The sequence below is a fragment of the Bacillus rossius genome, chromosome 1 (assembly GCF_032445375.1).
Source record: "Bacillus rossius redtenbacheri isolate Brsri chromosome 1, Brsri_v3, whole genome shotgun sequence".
Lineage (NCBI taxonomy): Eukaryota > Metazoa > Arthropoda > Insecta > Phasmatodea > Bacillidae > Bacillus > Bacillus rossius.
In genome coordinates, this window is record NC_086330.1 from 342,885,091 (window position 1) to 342,891,555 (window position 6,465).

General features: G+C 39.7%; 1 non-coding gene across 1 annotated transcript; it reads right to left on the reverse strand.

The window, feature by feature from the left end:
• Positions 1-1,916: 1,916 nt before the first annotated feature.
• On the reverse strand, positions 1,917-1,990 carry Trnan-guu (transfer RNA asparagine (anticodon GUU)). Its single transcript has one exon. It is a non-coding gene; the product is annotated as a tRNA-Asn (tRNA).
• Between the last annotated feature and the right edge of the window lie 4,475 nt (positions 1,991-6,465).

Here is a 6,465-nt window from a genome sequence, read left to right on the forward strand (position 1 = left end):
ATAAATGAATGTATGATAAATGAAAAAATATATAAATTATGTTATCATAATTTTTTATAATGGTCGTTCCATCATTTACGCCATCGAATATGGCCGATCCCTGTATTTATGACCGTCGACGACGTTTCGATAGTAATAATTAGCAATTCAAATGATTTCTCACCCTTAAAATATATTTTTTGCTAAAATCCGTGACCCCGGAGAAACCCCCGGATGGCCTCCGCATGTGGAGCTCTAGAAAAGGAACGGGCTCCCCATTTGGAAGCCACCCTATAAAGTTTCTTGTTTCCACCCAGCGTCTCTTTGGTAGTCCGACTTGTCGCAAGGGATTGTATTCCTTCAGACAAATGCCACCATCTGCCTGAGGCAATTCGCCTTGGAGGAGCCGAGCCGCGAACCCGGGTCCTACAAGTCACAAGTCAGGCGCTCTACCCCAGAGCCAGAGGGTAGAGCGGCGACCTGCATTCTTCTTAACACTGGCAAGATGTTATCCCACGAGGTTACTGTAGTTTGGTTTGTCATTAACACGAGCTGAATTATTACAGTTGAACCTATGTAAGATATTAAAAAGAATAAAACAAGTGAGCGTGTGTTATATCATTCGCCAGCAAACAGCAAATCCATATGTTCTCATGTTGCAAATACACTATTAATATGACATTCGGAAACACAATTTAACGCAGAATTTTTTCAAATGCTGAGTTATATATATACATACACACACGCGCGCAAAGTGTGTTTTAAACTAAATTTATAAACGTGAAACATATGCAGTTTCCGTTGCCGCCGCTAGAATTCGATGCCAGAGCAGCTACGTCGACTATAACATGATTCCATTTGCAGAGCTAAATTTTAAACTATACAATGAAATCGCTTCGATAAAAGCGATAAAGATTTATTATAATTAAACAGTTAATTCTATATATATTTTTTTCCTTTCCATTCACCACAGATGTCACATTTCCGTTCAATTCACAAAATTACACCTATTAAATACTGTATGCTGAGAGCTAAAATGTTACACATGAAAAAAGACTACTTTCAAATAATAATTCTATACGTGTTTATAAATCTTATACTTTATATTGAATACTGGTCCATAGTAATATGTAATAGTTCCTCCGGGCACAGGCGCTCGCAGGAGGAGCCAGAGGAGCCAACCGCCATCTTTGATGACCTTGACCTTTAAATTTGACCTTGAACTTTGACCTTTAAAATTTGTCAAAATTTGCCCAAAATTCCTCAAAATTCGCCAAAATTGCCATTTTTTTGGAAAAAAAAAAATCACGCCAAAAAAATTCCAAATATTTAGATAAATTAAAAATTTCTCTTTTCGAGGGAAAAATACCCATTTCAAGGTTAAATTTACCGTTTTTAGTCCTAAAAATCCCAGCGGCTAGAAATGTCCATATTGAGGCTTAAGCATCCATGTCTACAGCCTCCGATAAGCCTCTGACGTCATCATGGATTATGTCATCTTGGATTAAGATGTACCTTGCAATTTCCGTTACGGCCGCCATCTTGAAAATCTTTATTTATTTTCCAATTTTAATGAAAAAATTTAAAATTCATAAAACAATTCAATTAATAAAATTTAATAAAAATATTTAAAAAAACATACATTTACGACATGGAACTCGGAGTCCACGGTGCGAACACGGTGAGGACAAAAAAATATTAAAAAAATAGCGACTGATCCTTCCCTCATAGTGGCTGCTGGCAGAAATCATCATTTTAATTTTTTTTATCTAAGAGAGTTAACCATAAGTAAATATTTTTTATATAGTAGTAAAGATATATTTGAAATAAAGAGGTTTACAAGAAAAGTTACATACATAAGTTCAAGTCCAAATAGATGTGAGTGAATTTCATGGACCTGTTGAATCCACAGTCAGGAAACTACAAAAAATTCTTTCCGCCCCCGGGTGGGCTCGAACCACCAACCTCTCGGTTAACAGCCGAACGCGCTATCCGATTGCGCCACGGAGGCTGCTTGGAGCATGTTACGCGTAAGCAGGTTTTGCTGCCGTGGCAGCTACGTCGACTAATGAATCATTACATTTGCAGACCGAATTTTTTTTTAAACTAAATAATGAAACGGATCCAATAAAAGAGAAAAAGATTTTTAAAAAATACTAAACCCCAGTTTTGAACCTGATTTTCAACGAGTAATTGGATTAAAATACTAACCATCTAGTTGAAAATCACTAAACAGTTTCCTTTTGGATTTTGTAAACTTTGGTTCGCGCTATCCGCCACGGATGGTAGCACCGTGGTTACACACTTCCGTTTCACTCACAAAATTACTCCTACCAAAAGGAATGTGGGGCATGGTGGAGAAGGAGCATTTTGCTTGCGACGGGACTCGATCCAGCGACCCGCGGGGCCTCGATGGACTGGGGAAGAAGAAGGTGGTTCCGCTCACCGACGGGCGATGTAAGGTTGGATGCGGGGTGGTAGGAGACAGAGATGCGGTTACAGAGCGCCCTGTCGGATCCCTGTGAGGCTGCGCCCGGAGACGACTGGCCCTTCGTCCGTCACTCCCCTGGGCTCGCACCACCCCGGCTATTCAACCCCCTTTAGCGGACTACATTTATCGATTAGGCCGGCGGGGGTAGACGCCTCAACCTCCTCCGCCGAGTCTTCGCCGCCCCACCCGCCGGCTGTGTATATGTATAATGTATTCTAATGGATACACACGAGTCCCACGTGACTAGCGAGGGGGGGAGGGGCAAGGAGCAGGCTGCTCGGGCGGCGAAGACGTGCCTGGAACTTGTCGTCGGAGCGCCTGGTCGTCCCACCTGCAGGCGGCAGCGGTCCGGGAGCTGCTATTGGCCGCCACGCGTGCTGGAACTGTGAAACTTCACACTTAAGGGGGCCCGCCTCGTCACAGGTGTATGTGTGTTGGTGAGGCGGGATGATAAGCGCGACGCTCGCTGGTGCTTCCAGCGCGGTATAGCCTCTAAGCGCAAGGCTCTGAACTGGCGCGCAGTCTTCTCGTCGTCACATGATAACTGTGAAATTTGAGCGGTGACCGTTAAATTATATGGTGAAGAAATGAGGATAAGTGTGTAATGCGAGTCCCTTAAGTGCTTTCAAGAATCTGTACCGGTTGTCTTACGTCTAAAAATTACTCTGAAAACACGCGTTTTAACCATTTTCACTTTTCTAAAAATATACAGTTTAAAAACTTAATCCGAAATCAAAAGTACCTTTCGGCCCTCAAGCGAACTCTTAAATGCTTTTCGTAAGCAGACCCCACTCGGATATCTTGAGTAGTTTTGAAATCGCGTTGTTTTTCCTGAAGCTCTGCGCACCGGGTGTGTGCCAGAGTGGGCGGGGCTCTTAAGGCCCCCGCCTACCCGGGCGCACACACGGCGCGCAGAGCCTCAGTTTAAACATCACGCGATTTGATAACTATTCATGGTATCCGAGTGGTGGCTGTTGAAGAGTAAAAATGGCTAAAATTGCGTGTTATCAGAGTAATAATTTGACATAAAACAACTGGTACAGATTCTTGAAAGTACTTAAGGAACTTACAAAAGGTACTCCTTTAACTGCATTTCTCCGGTTTTATGATGTTATGGTTACTGCTCAGATCTCGGAGCCAGTTCAGAGGCGACACCGCGCTAGAAGCGCCAGCGAGCGTCGTCCTTATCATCCCGCGTCACTAACACACATACACTCCTAACTTAGGAGGGCTTATTAAGGTGTCCGCCTGGTCGGGAACACGATCTCTAACAGTGCACGGCCGCTAAGGGCGACACTGGCTGGCGAATCGCACGCCTCTTCGCCTCTACGCGCCAGACACCGGACTGACGTGCAGGCTTCGCTAACGTACCTCAATGGGATTTGAACCTGTGAACTCATCATTTTACTACCGAATATTTCAAATAGACTCCCTACACGTCCCTATACCACCTACAATACCGTGTGTTGAATTTTTCATTCCTAAAACAAAGTTTGTGAAGAAACCCGTTTTAGCAGTTTTCGCTGTCCAAACAATACACGTTATAGACTAAAACATGGAACGAATCTTAAATAGGCCAGTGCAATGAACATTAAATGCTTTTATTAATCAGACACTTTTGATAAATCTTGAGCGATTTGTAAATTGCGCGTTAACACTTTAATTTTGTTGGTGAGGCGGGATGATAAGTGCGTTATTGGCTGGTGCTTATAGCGCGGTGTCACCTCTGAACTGGCGCGCAGTCTTCTCGTCGTGCACAGGACAGTTGTGACATTTGAGCTGTAACCGAAACATCATGAACATAAAGGTGCAATGCAAGTGTCCCTTGAGTGTTACAGAGAATCTGCACTCGGCGTTTCATGTGTAAACATTGCTCTGAAAACACACGGTTTTGCCAATACCACTTCTAAAAATACTGTTTGAAAACAGTTCCGCAGTTCCAAAAAGGTTTCAGACGGCTCGTGAAAAAAAAAATTCATCTTTAATTTTAGTTACGCTGAATGTTCCTAACTTAATTTATCCTCTCGAGAAAAAAAACAACATAAAGAACTATTATTTATTATACTGACCGAACCTAAATTTTACTTCGGTAAACTTCGGAACTGTTCGGGTTATGGAGGTGGTTTTCATCCGCGTGAATTGTATGCTATCCCAGTTTTTCATTTTCAACTTCAAAGTCTTGGGAAAGCACTTTAGGCCATAAGTTCATATTTTATGCTTTCAACTTATTCTTTTTTGTGATGAACCTACAGCTGAAATTTTCCGTCCTGTTAAAAAAAAAACGTTTTCCACACATCTGCGGATTGGAAAACTCCCACAAGTGCCCGGAAAACAATAACAATAGGCTTGTTATTATTTTTATTTTTCAAAATGTTCTGTCCCACAGGTAGGCGCGCGGGTCTTCATTACGTGTTGTAATTAGTTGGCCATCCAGCCGCCCATAGCTTATGGCAGGGAGGTCACATCTCGCGTCCTCAAGGGACCACTTCCTCTCGCGTCTCTGCGCTCCCGCGGATAATGCCCGTTCATTTGTTTCTCCCTCTGCCTCGCTTCATTTAATTCTGGAAATGGCCGTGCAAAATATCCGCACAGGTAATTTTTTTACGACTTTGTTTTCGTTTTGGTTGGGGGGGAGAGGAAAATAAAAACATTTTAACTTGCGTAACATACGATTTTACGAAAAACCGTTGTTGTAATAACGGTATGCTCTCTTCATAGGCTAAACTGTTATTTTTTTTCATCTCGTAACGAGCTTTTTTAGGACAACTAATATGTTTTTTTTACTCATCACTGGTCATTACTAACCCGTTGAAAAATTATGACTATAGCAAACAATTTAATTTAATATACACAACATATTTATCTATATATACATTAATTTTAATTTTGTGTAAATTAAAATTCTTTCTTATATATTAAATTATAAAACAATTTACAAAATAATTTTTTTTCATTGAAGAACCTCATGAAAAACTGCATTGCGTGTGATTTTTCGCATTCAATAACATTTTATGAATTGTAACGACATGCACACGTAATCATAATTGATTTTGAGTGATAAACTGTGTATTTACCTGTGTACTTTACGAAGTTAATTAATCAAATTTAAAAATAAAAAAAATTAAAATATCACAAATTTAACTTATGGTGCCACGTTTTGGTGAAAATTTTAAATGCACTTCTTAACCCATATAAAAATATATATGAAAGTATAAATGTGTGTTAACCAGTAAGAGCGGATGACTGCAGAATGCCGGCTTCAGACTCCTTGTGGGCGACTTCCCGCCGAACACAGGTATTCTGCAGGTAGACGCTATGTTATAGCGTTAGTCAGTCAGTGATAAGCATTGATTTATTATAAATAGTTCACTCATATTCACTACTTACGCGAAATAAATAAACAATTTTCAATTTATTATTTTAGATGCCTACTGAAAAAAAATTAAACTTTATAGTCAAAATGGTTACTCAATTTTTAAACGTAGACGAAGAAAAAATAGTTTATATAAAATGTATATAATAATCCTGAAACTTTAGTCGTCTATATAAAACAAGGAAAAGGTTTAACTTTTCGCAGACGTATTTAGATATAATTTTTATCTAAATATATTGTCTGAATCCATTTGTGATAAAACAAACCATTATCGCTAGGGAATGATAAAATCAGGAGTAGAAGGACAAAATATTATTACTCCCTTTTGTAGGAACACCATCTAAACTATATTATAAATACATTACAGATATACTCAATTTAAAGTAAAACATTTAACATTCCTCCCAAAGTTTTTAGGTGGATATTTCATGTTTTATAGTCAGTGAGATGGTACGAATTTTGAACGGTAATGTTTTAAGCTATACAACTGTGCCTGAATGAGATAGACAAGTTTGCACTGTAGCAATCATTCCTCACCTACCATAGTACATTCTTGCAAATCACTTATGATCAAGTCTGTTTTAAAAGTTACGCAATTAAATAACTAAATAAATTTTCCGTC